The following is a 14,414-nucleotide window of genomic DNA, read 5'->3' on the forward strand; positions in this document are numbered from 1 at the left end:
GCCAGCAGAATTAAGAAACGATTTCGCACACAGCATCAAGTGTTTGAGGGGAGCTGTATACAACACTCACTCACACTGGCTTGTGATGTGCTTTTGATGACACGGCTAGGTGTAAGTAGGTAAATTAGCAACTTATATTACAATGTCTTGTGAAGTTTGCATTTGAATCTATTTGGCATGTCATATATGATACACCAACACATCGAAACATCACGTACCTGTATTGATTTATGTGTTTTTGTTTGTTTTTTTCTTAATCTGTCTATCCCGTATCGCTTCGTGCCCATTCAAAAGCAGATATGACTGCGATTGCGATGTGAGATAATTATCAACCGTGTGACCGACAGGCTTTGTTCCATCTTTACAGAGACGGTAGGGCGGCCAAGTGGTAACATAGCCTTAGCGCTTCTCGTCGCTAAAGGTTTGTTTCCCAACATTTCGGAATGTTCTGGTGTAAACTCACTCACTCCTCCATTCCTGTTTCTTTACGAACTTATGATTGATAATTTATTAGTGTTGTGAACGAGTTTGATCACTGGATACCAATCTCTTGCAAATACATCTAAATCATTGGTTATGTTTATCCATAATTTACAAAAATAAAACATAAACAAAAAACAAAAACAAAAAAACAACAACAAACAATAGAAACAAGAACAAAAAACACCCCCAAATAAATAAATAAATAAATAAATAAATAAATAAATAAATAAATAAATATGAGAAGTAGGTATTGACTCATGAATCGCACAGTTCAATATTGCAAAATTAAATCGTGTGTACATACAGTACCACATATATATGAGAAGAAGGTATTGACTCTTGTATTGCGCATTTCAATATTACAACTTTAAATCGTGTGTACATACAGTCCCACATATAGATGAGAACTAGGTATTGACTCATGTATCGCACGGTTCAATATTACAGCTTTAACTCGTGTGTACAAACAGTACGACATAAATATGAGAAGGATGTATTTACTCTTGTATTGCGCATTTCAATATTACAACTTTAAATCGTGTGTACATACAGCACAACATAAATTTGCGAATTTGGCTATTGAGTCTTGCGTCGCACAGTTTAATATTACAATTTTAACTAACATGTAAACTGTATAACATATAGATCAGTACTTATCTTACTTATAAGCTGGATATATCTATGTTATAGCCCAGAGGATAAGTGGTCAAACTGTGCAATTTGTCTTGCAAGCATGAAATTTAGCATGATTGTAGCTTATGTCCTTCGTATTAGGTGAGGATCGAGAGGAACTGCACATATTTTTCATCATTTGCAGCTGCACTGTGCAAATGTGGAGGAGACTAATTAATGATTTTCATTGTTCAGCTGCATTGTTCAGCCGTGTACCTGATTAAATAGGACATTTATTTTGCACATATAATCACTTAGTCATACCTATTGATACGTAGGTATGCAGGTAATGGCGCTTATACGTCACGGGTCGTGCGTGAGCATCGGCCCACGCGTGCAGGTGTGTCTGTCTTCTTAACGCCTGATCCCACAAGTACCACTTTAAGTTTATGTTAATTTCCAGCTGTCTTATAGGTGCAAAATACTGCACATGTTTTTCAAACATACTCAGTCTCCCAATACACACCTGGTCGAAATCTAAATGGATCCACGCAAACAGGCATCCAAAGAGACAAGGCATTACAGCCACGTGGTTTGTCATGTTCTGGGAGAACATGTCAGAATGGCAAAATTGAACTTGCTTGAGAAATAAAGGCTTGATGATGAAAAAGAAATTGGTGATTAAATAGTGATTAGTGACAAAATCGCGGTTTGATAACGCAGTAGACGCTGCATAAGGAAAAAGAAGCTAGGTGGTGAAATGATGCGAAGAAACAGGAATTGGATAACGAAATAAAGCGAGTGAGTGGGTGAGTTTAGTTTTACTCCGCTTTTATCAATATTCCAGCAATATGACGGCGGGGACACCAGGAAATGGGCTTCACACGTTGTACCCATGTGGGGAATCGAACCCGGGTCGTCGGCGTGACGAGCGAACGCTTTAACCACTATGCTACCACACCACCCCAACGAAATAAAGGTTAGTTAATTGCGTGTGTGACGAAATAGAGGTTAGATGTGAAAATTGGGGTTAAATGTAGAAGTAGAGGTTGGATTTGAAAGAAGAACTTGAATGTGGAAATACGGGTTAAATGTGGTAATAGAAATAAGATGTGAAATTAGAGGCTGAATGTAGAATAGAGGTTAGTTAGGAGGGTCCTTACATAGGACTGTATGTTTACACGTTAGTGGAAGGCATAATTCGTGTGTCAGTATTTCATATGTGCTGGACATTTATCAAATTGAGAGCAACGTTACGTATAGATGTAGAAGGAGATTTAGGGTGTAAGAAAATAAAGGGGTGTCGTCATTTTTATCACGTTTTGTTTCTACGTGAAACGTTTGTTTAAGAAGTATCCGTAAAATCGTCAAATATTTGTCAACCAGAGGCCAGGTCAACCATACACGCAGCCTTGCAATACTGAGATCACATGTGACACAAATGAATTAGCGAGCGAGTTGGTTTTAGCGTCGCCTTAAAGTATTTCAGTTACATCATGTGATTTCCCTTCTCATAACTACCCAGTAAGGAAATTTGTTATAATGAGAATACCCGTGACAATCCGGGATAGAATTGCTCTTCACCTACCATTGCTTGTCGTAAGAGGTGACTAACAGGATCGCGTGGTCAGGGCCGGTGACTTGGTTGACACATGTCATCGCATCCCAGATGCGTAGATCGATGCTCATGCTGTTGATCACTGGGCTGTCTGGGCCAGACTCGATGATTTACAGACCGGCCCCATATTGTTGGAATATTGCTAAGTGCGGGGTAAGACCAAACTCCCTCACGCACCTTTGAAAAACAAACATATTTTAATGTTCCCGTGAGATTGTGCACCTGGATTCCTGTGCCGTCCGCTAACACTGACAGTCGGTTGGGAAACTGTTGATGATATCCTCGCAAGCCTTTGGATTTCTATCTTCTCTTTGTAATCTACTCAATCTATCATAACCAGGCATGACTTTCCTGAGATCAAATCACTGACAGTACCGTAGCCACGGTTGCAAATCCGGACTCGACCACCGACTCTTGACGCCACGTTTGTTTACACTGTGAAAGTAGTCCGTAAAATTTGCATATGAACTCTCTAATTTGCATCTGTATATATGACCCCAACGGACACCGAAAATAGCGTTGGCTTTATCCTTCCGAAAACCCCATTCATTGTATGATAAATATAGGTTATCACGCCAATGCTCGCTAAATGAATGTTCATTTCTAACGCAGAATATTAACCATCCCAAAACACACTCGCGTGATAACCTATATTTACAGATCTTCAGGTGGGAACATTATTTTGTGTTTTTTTTGTATTTTTAAATATTCATGCCTTAGACAGACAATAGTTATTTCATATTTTCATGCCTTAAAAAAGTATGTACCATTATTTCAAACTTATTACACAATTTTCCCCTCTGTGACGTACTGGGTTTTATTGTTTTATTTTCACGGTAGCCTGGTGGTTAAAGCGTTCGCTTGTCACACCGAAGCCCCGGGTTCGATTCTCCACATTGATACAATGAGTGAAGCCCATATCGGGTGTGCCCAGCCGTCATGTTGCTGGAAAATCGCTAACATCGGCGTAAAAACATGTCCACTCAGTCAAATTTTCACAAATGCTGGATCCTTTGCCATAAAGGCGCATATGACCCACTTTGAGCGAAGAAAAACATTGTCATGCAAGTTCTTACGGTTTAGAAACTGCTGTGTTCACGAGTCCACTCTACAACTTTATCTAGCAAAATAAAATACAAACGAGTCCATGATATTCAATTATTTATTGAATATAGACAAACAAGGTCAAAATGAATGACAGTACAGATTTCTAATTCTGTACGATTGAGACACAAATCTAAAATATTAACTAAATGTCTACACTAACCAAAGTCATGATATTTGTTGATATACTGACTGAAGTGTGTTGACAGCTGTTGAAAGTTCAATGAAGACGAGGTCTCTTGAGTGGTCGGGCTTGAAATGTCATTGTTGGCATACAGATGACCGTAAATCAAACGTCGTCACCTAATGCATCTCAATAACCATCCCCTATATACATATTATACAGTCCAAAGAATTCTATCTAAAGCCATTCCACGCCACCGTCTTCGCGTAGAATCAGACCGAAGACACCGGAATCAACAAAAAGGGGGAGCTAACTCAACTGCTTACTTGAAACAGGTTAAATTACATAGCCCAAGTTGAAGGTGTGAGTTCACATCAATACTCAGTGCTTTAAACATTTTTTACCCATAACAACTAAAGGTTATTCAGTGTGGCATTATTCACTGAGCCTTTGTGCACTTGCTTCCGTGATGTCATTCACACCGGGGTTTGATATTTGTTTAGGTTATGCACTATATTATTATTACTTCCTTCTGGTTGATCCACATCCTCGGTATCTCCAGGGTATACCTTATGGTAAATTTCCACTATATCCGGGATGTATCTACGGCTCGATGATTTTGTTAATTGACTGGCTACTGTGAGCATGCGGATGCAGCAAAGGGAGGTAATAAAATTATCGGACCGAGCCGGAGGTGCATTAAAGGTATAGTGGATGTTGGGGTTATCGGAACATATGCTATGGAGATTATCGAGGATGGTTTACTGAGTGTTAACCTACGACAACATCACAGTATGCGACATGTTTCGCATCAGTGGAGTATTCATTGAGGGTCCTGAATGCATGATTCGTGCATTCAGTCAAAAGCAAAAGATCTGTAAACACACATCTGTCCGAAACCTGCCTAAGGCTACATTCTACCATGAGTTCAGTAGATATTGGATTGTGAATGGTTGATTAAAGTCATTCAGAGGAATACGTTGTTTAATATGTATTTTTGTATATAAAAAATGAATTATTGGAATGCAGGGACAGTTTTGCCTAGTTCTTTTTTCCAAATGTTAAATGACAATTTTTCTATACGTTTCCTTTAGAAAGTACCATTTCAGCATTTAGTTGTGAGGTTTTCCGGAGAGTTCATGATAATATATGTTCACAAAATATACACATTTTCGGAAATTGGAGATTCATGGTGACATCTTAATCGTCTTCGGTTACAGACCCGTGGCAGTTATACTACACATGATAAGTTACCATATCGAATTTTGTGTTCATGCTCAAGGTCATGGTGAAATATCTCTCTCCTCCTCATACTCGCCGTCAAACATCGTATCAATAGCCTCTGATTCTTCTGTCATTCCCGAAACAGTATATGCTTCAATTCTTCACTTTGAACAGGAGAAGGTACTGCTTGAACTTGGCGTCTAACCAAGAGAGATACTTAATGGGGTTATATCACCGATTCCCTATATGGGTACAATGTTTGAAGCCAATCTCTGTTACCCCAGGCCGTGATATTGCTGGAATATTGCTAAAGGCGTAAAAGGTCCCCCATTCACTCTAGACGTTTTTATTGTAATGACTGACTGACTGACTGAGTATGGTTGTACGCCGCTATTTGCAATACATGTATTCCTGCAACATCATGGCAGGGGACACCAGAAATCAGCTTCACACATTGTACCCATCTATATATTATTTATACCCATGATAGTATATAGGTAACGGTATATACACACTTGTGTTATAGTGAAGACACATTTATTTCTAATTATATCCGCACTACATCTCCATCAATTATGGAGCATTTTCAAACCACGTGACAAACATTGCAATTTGGCTACAATCCTCATGAGATATTTTCAGAATTTGACATAATGTATGAATTAGATTCTTGTAATGATTTACACGTTCTTTTATAAAACCAGCATAAAGTACATAGAGCAAAATGTGCAAGTGCGTGCGTATGTACAGTGGAAGCTGTCTAAACCTGCATCCATTCAGACCGGTTTACACAATATGCCGGATTGTAGAGGTGATGATACATTTACAAGCCGCGGATGGGACTGAGATTTTGTGCCGATGTTGACAACTTGCCGGACTCGACAGATGCCAGTTTTGACAGCTTCCACTGTATGTGTGAAAAGCTAGGTAACATCATGCACCATCTTGACAGTATGGTATGACAAGACCCAGGTTCGAACTACCGACCGTCCGGTGTCCGGTTGAGCAGCCTTGTGGTTAAAGATTTCGCTTGTCACGTCGAAGACCTGGGTTCGATTCCCAGCATGGATACAACATGTGAAGCCCATTTCTGGTGTCCCTCGCCGTGATGTTGCTGGCATATTGCTAGAAGCGGCTTAAAACTAACTAACTAACTCACTCACTCACTCACTGAGGCTGTCTGCTAGTTCTAGAGAAGCACCTGCCAGGTAACAAATGACGGACTTGTTCTGAATGACACATTTCATTATGACCCCGCTCTGTCTCATCAGGTTTCTGTCACATGACTGATACATGACCGACATCTCGCCTATGGAGCATGAAAGCCATGTTCGGCTTGTGCTAATGACTCAAACTCCAAAGCGGGACACGACATGTCTCAATTTCAGGAAAATCACGTTTGACCAGATCTCAGCTCGAGAAGCCTGGGCGACAGAGGGCCTCTGTCTGTGCACATCGTTAATCGAGTGTTGTGTCAACTGAAATCTACAATGTAAACACTGGCTTCACACGAGTAAATACAGTGTGAGTGAACAGTCTAATCAACGCCGTCAAACCCAGTGGTCTTTCTTTGTGGTAGATATATACAAAGGACAAATTCCTGCGTGAAGGCAAATGTATACACATGCACTTTTCCGTGGGTGTTAGAAGTGACACTTTATTCAGGTGACTGTTCTCCAGGTGAGTTGATAAACTGGCCTCTTGCGAGCGACAATATTGTGAAAATCCACAACAACAGATCCTATATCGGTTGACCGACGATCGTCCACCCTCCTACGGCTTCACTCGGCTAACATAACCGGTGGAAACATCACGCTTACGGCAGAATAAACCAGGAACCTGTCGGAATACACATTTCGGGATTTTCCTGGAAATTCGAACTGAATTCTACAACTTCTTACTGCATTCCGAATGCATTCGAACTATCCCAGTGAATTCTTGTAACATGCCCGAATGTTTTGAATATTCCAAACTTTCGAGGTACATTCGAAGTCGGAAAATATCGAACGGCATTTGAGGTGCATTCAAACGGCATTCTAAATATTCTTTTTGCATTCTAGCTCCATTCAGACTATAGAAATTTGGCGCGTGCGCATAGCATGTCAACATGTCAACTCGCTATCGTTGAAACATTAACTTTACGGGTAACATGACCATTAATATATAAACGTGTCATCATAAAAGCATGATGGTTACGTGTATGTGTAGGGAAATTATCTGGGAGTAGATCGTTATCGACCTTTCAGTCAAAACCCATGGGAAGTATATTTTAAAAATCTCAAGAAAATACGAGGGGTAATCGGCCGCTAGAATCTGATTAGGATTTATGAAGGTGGTGTTCTCGGCCGCGAGACATGGTCGTGTATTGACTGTATAGGACCGCATCGCGGCTCTCGCCTATCTCAGCGCTTGCTAAATGTTTGAGACGAAGGCACGATACACGAACAAAATATATGGTAGGACATCCGGCTGTCAGATTAAGCATTTTTACACCACCCCTTAAGGACTATTCACACTGAAACAAGCCTAAATGCTATTACATGCACGCACACAAGCACGCACCAGATTGGGGTGAAAGACACCTCTGACACATACAGAGAACAAAAAATTAACCTGCGAATGGAGGTTGCGATATACCATTTCACCTGCCAGGTGTAATACATGCTCGGAAGGTCCCTTAAATATATACATTGTACATACGCTTTTAAATTCACTCAACAGTGACGGACGGAGATGTGGTGAGTAACAGTCTGACCTAGTTACTTTCATTCCCGCAGTGAACATTCCTTTGTGATATCGACAGATATCATAGACTAAGATGGGCAGTAAGTAGAGCTTGACAGTACTTGAGAAGGTAACAGGGATAGCGTCTTTACAGAGAGTACGGAATATGTATACACGCTGATCAACCGTACGTTTTCTTATTTCATTGTATATGCACAGTCATGATGTTGGACGTGAAACAGGGTCCGTTTTTACAAGCATGCTCTTACTAATGAGACCGTTGTAGTGAGTGAGCGAGGACTGTCACAGTGAGTGGCTTTGGTTTGCATTTGGTCCGGTTGTTGTTTAACGCCGCGCTCAGCAATATTCCAGTAATATGACGGCAGTATGAAATAGACGAGTTCGGACCAGAAAATCCAGTGATTGAATGCGTGAGTGAATAGGCACGGGTATAGTGAATGAGTAAGTAGGTAGGTTAATAGCAATATCACGGCGGGGGATGCCAGAAATGGACTTCACACGGTGTACACATTTGGGGAATCGAACCCGGGCCTCCGAACCAACACATTTAACAACGTTCCACCTCCATCGCCATAAACATGCTGGAGCTCAGCACTGAATACATTAACAATAGTTTAGGTTGAGCGGGTACAGCTTAGACCTGTCTGATTTTCAATTTTAAACAGTCTGTTGCTGGACGTGAGATGGAAAACTTGTAACAGATAGTAAAGTTTCTGAGGGGCTTCTGTGTCATCGTGTTTCGATGTTTGTTGGTTTAATCATCGATGTGTCTGGCTCACAACCAGTCTGACCCGCAAAGATAAATAGGTGCTACGTTTTTATCATAAATACCCGTGAAGATGCGGCTAGAGTTGGTCTTCAGCAACCCATGGTTGTGCAAGAGGCGACTGACATGATTGACACTCGTCATCGTATCCCGCTTGCGTAGATCGATGCTCGTGCTGTTGACCACTGGATTGTCTGGTGCAGGCAAGATTATTAAGAGACCGCTGCCTTATAGCTGGAATATTGCTGCCGGAGAATGGCGTTATAATAGAAGCCAACTAACCAAGAGACAAAAATAAAACATCCAGTCCAATCACAACGGGCTCATGCTGACTGCGGCATTAAACAACATTCGATCGCCCTTTCTTTAGCATAGATGTGAGTCTCAGGTAGGTTTGCTGAGTCGCTCCTAGGAGCATTGGTGTGTGCAGATCGACACGTCTGTTATGAATAGAAACTAGTAAACGGCGAGAGTGTGCAGACTGTATGGAGATTAAACAAGGAAAAATACATAGTTCATGTTTTAACATGTAGCACGTACTAAGGCGTTATTTGTGCATGAAACTGGCACGTTTACCCACGAGTCGGATGAACTGTTGTCGATGTAACGTTAAATCTTAACTCACCCACTTACGCACTTGTATCAAGAATGTGCTCTACATAATGTGTACGTAATGGAAATCAAATGTATTTGATGTCATGCAATATCAGTATCGTCATATTCGCGGCTATTAACATAAAGTGTCAATTAATCACAGTGCATTTATAATGACGCTGCTCACAGAAATCTTCCATATTTATTTGTAGTGTTATTTCCTCGTTCGCTTAAAACACACTACCTCACCCCGTTATTTCGTAACCCTTCGATTCCCTTATTTGTGATCCCTCGATCCCATTATCTGTGACCCCTTGATTCATTTATCTGTGATCCCTCGATCCCGCTATTTGTAACCCCTCCAAGCCGTCGATGTCGTCATTTATGATCCCCCGATGCCGTTATCTATGATCCCCCGATCCCGTTATTAGGAATCCCTCGATCCCATTATCTGTCATCCCTCGATTCCGTTATTCAAAGGTACGGCTGCAGTATGTCTGTGTTCAAGTTTAGCAGTACTGATTGTGTGCAATTATAATGACGCTATTCACAGAAACCATTCATTTTAATTTTATTTGTACTGTTATTTCTTAGTTCGCTTAAAACACACTACCTCACCATGTTATTTCTAAACCCCTCGATTCCCTATTTTGTGACTCCTCCATTCATTTATCTGTCATCCATGTACCCATATGGAGAATCGAACCCTTGACTAGCGAACGCTTCAACCACAAACCTACCTCGCCGTTGTAGAGAACGTTCATTGTCTTCGGTGTTAAAATGTAAGGACAACAAATAATCGGAGTGGAGTTTTCAATGGATTTATTTCAGCATCGACAACGACCTGGCGATTCGGGCAGTTTGCTGAGCTCCGCTGGTATTGTTCCTTCTCTTTATATACCCTCCTGGTCAGTCTTAATGGTGCAGGATGAACAGTGGGGTAGACGCTTAAAATCAGTTTTAGTACAGCTATTAACATAACTTGTTTGCCAATCACAGGTGTGTTTGAACTTTAATGTGTCTTAAATCACCATAAATGATAACAGGATCACATCAGTTGTTTGCTCTGTCCTTAATCGCCTGAGTCTTACCAGAGACTGGCCCATGTTGACCAGGCAAGGTGGCCATTGACTGTGTTACATCGGTGTGACGAGAGAATTAACGCTTCCTGCCCACCGTCGCGACCCAACAGTCGCGATCTCACCGCGCTATACACCATGGCCGTGCATTCACTGTCACTGTATCACCAACGATGTATCACACTTCTGAAATATTAGATAATTGCCATTATGTTTCTCGTCTGACTTGCCATGTGATCAATAAATGTTCAAATGCTATAACTTACATTCCATTTCCTGCTAGCTCCATCATTGTTTAGAAATGGAGCGATCTGTACCAGTTTCAATTGTGAGACTTTGATAGACTGACCGGCAAAAGAGAGTACGCCAAAGGTTAACATCTCTCAGATTTTAAGGCAATGTGTTTGTAGGTAAATTATACACTGAAACATGTCGCTCCAACGTAGCAATTTGATACCTGCAGTGAAATTCACGCGCGCGTCGCGAATAAAACATCGAGTTGTACAATGATGACTTTCGGTCTTTCACATGCATTAAGGCCATATAAGGTAGTGTTTGACACGCAGTTTGAAAAAGATCACGACAGTTCTGCCACGACGATCAGAAATTGAACGCGAGAGGGTCATAGGTATGCTCCTCGACACACGCAACGTTGCAAGAACCTTCGGCTGCACCCGCATACCCGCCAAACAGACGACCTCTTAAAACCTAGTATACTTTCTTTTGACGGTCAGTTTACTTCGTACACTTTGGTTTATGAAATTACCAATACTTTGTAATTTATTTAAGGTAATATCCTCTTATCCCTGAATTGAGTGGTCGGGCTCACTGACTTGCTTGACACGGGTCATCGATTCCCAATTGCACAGATCGATGCTCATGTTCTTGATCACTGGATTGTCTGGTCCAGACTCGATTATTTACAGACCGCCGCCATATAGCTGGAATATTGCTGAGTGCGGCGTAAAACTAAACTCACTCACTTTATTATTCCTCCATCACTCCTTATTACTCCCCCATCACGCCTTTTTTGCTACTTCATCACTCCTTCATTAGTCCCCATCACTCTGCATTACTCCTCCATCACTGCTTCGTTATTCCTCCATCACTCCTTTGTTATTCCTCCATCACTTTTTTATTAGTCTTCCTTTACTCCTCCTTCACTCCTTACTATTCCTCATCACTCATTATTCCTCATCACTCCTTATTATTCCTCCCTCGCTCCTTTATTACTCCGTCAACAATCCTTTATTACTCCCCCGTCGCTTCTTTATCGCCTCTCCACTGTTTCTTTCTGTCCCTCCTCCACAACAGCTGCATTACTCCTTCATAAGTTCTTTATTACTCCTGCATTCCTTCATTACTCCTCAATAACTCTTCCATTCTCCACTACCCCATATACTCCAAAGAAGTTTGGTCTTCGAAATATAGAAGTTGACGTCCATAACACCCCAACCACTCCTTAAAATGCATCACTTCTAAATGGCATCTAAAGGCTTGAAATTGCTCCGTAAACCCTAAAATATAATTGTGTACTGATCATGAACAGATATTTTGTCACAGATTTCTATTTAAGCTTTACTTTCATGATATTAACACGATACTGTATATGAACGGTGCCTAAGTGCCCAGCTCAACACACCTGGGATTGGCTGCAGACCCGCTGTACCCGAGATAGGGAGGCTTATGAAGTATTTATTCCCCGAGCCGTTCGTCAAGCTCAGTGAACTGGTTGAAAACCAACCACCATCAAACACTATCAGTTAAAGTGTCTCCTCTGTCAATCCGGGACACCTCTGTTTGATCTGTGTATATTGATAATATACACGCAGGCCTGTTTAAACACGCTTACTTTTAAACTAGAACCTGTTGCTTGTGCGACAGTTACATGCCTAGCGATTTTGCCTACCTTGGACGCTAAACAAACAGCACGAGTGAGGCTCCATCGGGGGTGGTTGTAGGGCGAAAAGGATATTTAAGAATCAGACCTTCAGTTTCGCGAATTCGAAAACCTTTTGTTAGCCTCGAGATGGTTGTCATACTAAAACTAAATGGCTGCCATATTAACATGTTGTGTTTTCACAAGATCTCAATGACTTCGGGCTATTGTCCTACGTGAAACTGACCACCCCTGACAAACTGACGACCAGGCGTTCGAAGCGGTGGTAAACACAAATAACTCACTAACCCATTCATTCAGTTGTTCTGTACATTAACGTTGGGTGTGTGGCATTAATCATCCATATTACATTATTCCATGGTGTTTGTTTTAATAATCGCAATCAGCAATACGCCCGACTGCTGTCCGCAAATAATCAAATCTAGACCAAAGTTACTGACATAATGCGCAATCTGTCACCGGGTGAGAGTGTGAGCGAGAGTGTGTGTGTCAGTGAGAGCGTGAGCGTCGGTGAGAGTGTGAGCGTCGGTGAGAGTGTGAGAGTGTGTGTGAGAGTGTGAGTGAGAGTGTGAGTGTCAGTGAGAGTAAGAGTAAGAGCGTGAGTGAGCGAGCGCGAGAACGTGAGCGTGTGAGTGTGAGTGTAAGCGTGGGTGAGTGTGAGTGTGAGTGTGAGTGTGAGTGAGTTGGGTTTTACGCCTCATTTAGAAATATTCCAGCAATACCAATGCATTGGACACCAGAAATGGGCCTTATACAATGCACCCATGTGGGGAATGGAACCCGGGTCTTCGGCGTCATAAACGAACGCATTAACCACTAGGCTACCCCACCGCCCCCATGACAGCGAGGCTGACCACTTGATCTTGTTTGTCATACGAGGACCGTGGGTTCTTGAACCTTGATGTTTCACTGGTTCAGTAGATCACTTTAAGGAAAGCTATGTAATATGTTCGTAAGTTTCGGAAAGGTATTTAAAAGCTATTTTTTACGATACAACAAATAAAAATCTTGATCTTTTAAAGAAGGGGAAACGTTTACCGTTACATGACGAATGCATGTAAAGTCATAGTTTTCATCAACAAACACTTGTTTTTGACAAAGGCACAGGAAGCACATGTTATTCGTAGAAGGTACTAGACATGCTCATAGTAGTGGCAAACAGTGACTGTCTTCAGTCCACGACTCTCAATATTTCAGCTGTAGAACGGAGTTGATAGTTCCGGGTGAGAGTGAGTTTAGTTTTACGCAGCATTCATCAATATTCCAGCTCGCCTCTTACGACAAGTGTAGTCGCCGTTTATGGCAAGCATGGGTTGCTTAAGGCCTATTCTACCCCGGGGTAGTCTTGTGGTTAAAGCGTTCGCCCGTCACGCCGAAGACCGGGTTCGATTCCCCACATGTGTACAATGTGTGATGTTGCTGGAATATTGCTAAAAGCGGGAAAAAACTCACTCACTCACTCACTCATCTCCCCATCGAGAATATTACGATCCAGTGTAAATACACGCATTGTAAATATAATTTGTGGAACCTTTTGCCCATATATATGTCTTTGTTCGAGCCATGTTTGTGCATTTGGACATTTTGTGTGTGAGTGAGAGAGTGAGTGAGTTTATATTTAAAGTCACATCGGCAATATTTCAGCCATATCGTGACGAGAACATTTAACACTGTAATGGAATATATGTGTATTATAAAAACCTGTCGACGAAGGACAGTAAAACAGCTAGAATATCACAACTGGCATTAAAACTAGCGTGGAAAGTTAAAACCAATATCACTATTTGGACAATACGGTATACAAACAGGCTATACATCGCCAACAACTGATGGTAAATCACCATACTAGGGATAGACATTTTGTGTTGTAAACCCGATGACCTAGTGTAGTATTTCCCATTTCATCAAGTGGCATTTTAGTTTAAGACTGGTATTCTATTTCAGTACCCAACAGTTAATTTCTACTGAACACGGCCCCATTGTACAAAGCGATTTAGTGCTTAGGTGATCGTTAAACCAATACATTACCACAGACGTACGATCGTTTTAGCGCTGAGATCACATTTGAAAAATGTGCCCTGGAATAATTACACAATTGATCGCTTGAGTATTTCCAAACGTCAATATCAAATTTCCTGTCACGCCCCCCACCCATGTTGAACCTC

General features: G+C 41.4%; 1 protein-coding gene across 1 annotated transcript in view; it reads right to left on the reverse strand.

The window, feature by feature from the left end:
• The window catches only part of LOC137281824 (mitogen-activated protein kinase kinase kinase kinase 4-like), a 286,271-nt gene that overhangs the window by 22,982 nt on the left and 248,875 nt on the right, over positions 1-14,414 (reverse strand). The gene's annotated exons all lie outside the window — the stretch shown is intronic.

This window comes from Haliotis asinina, chromosome 4 (genome assembly GCF_037392515.1).
Source record: "Haliotis asinina isolate JCU_RB_2024 chromosome 4, JCU_Hal_asi_v2, whole genome shotgun sequence".
In the NCBI taxonomy this organism is placed as follows: domain Eukaryota; kingdom Metazoa; phylum Mollusca; class Gastropoda; order Lepetellida; family Haliotidae; genus Haliotis; species Haliotis asinina.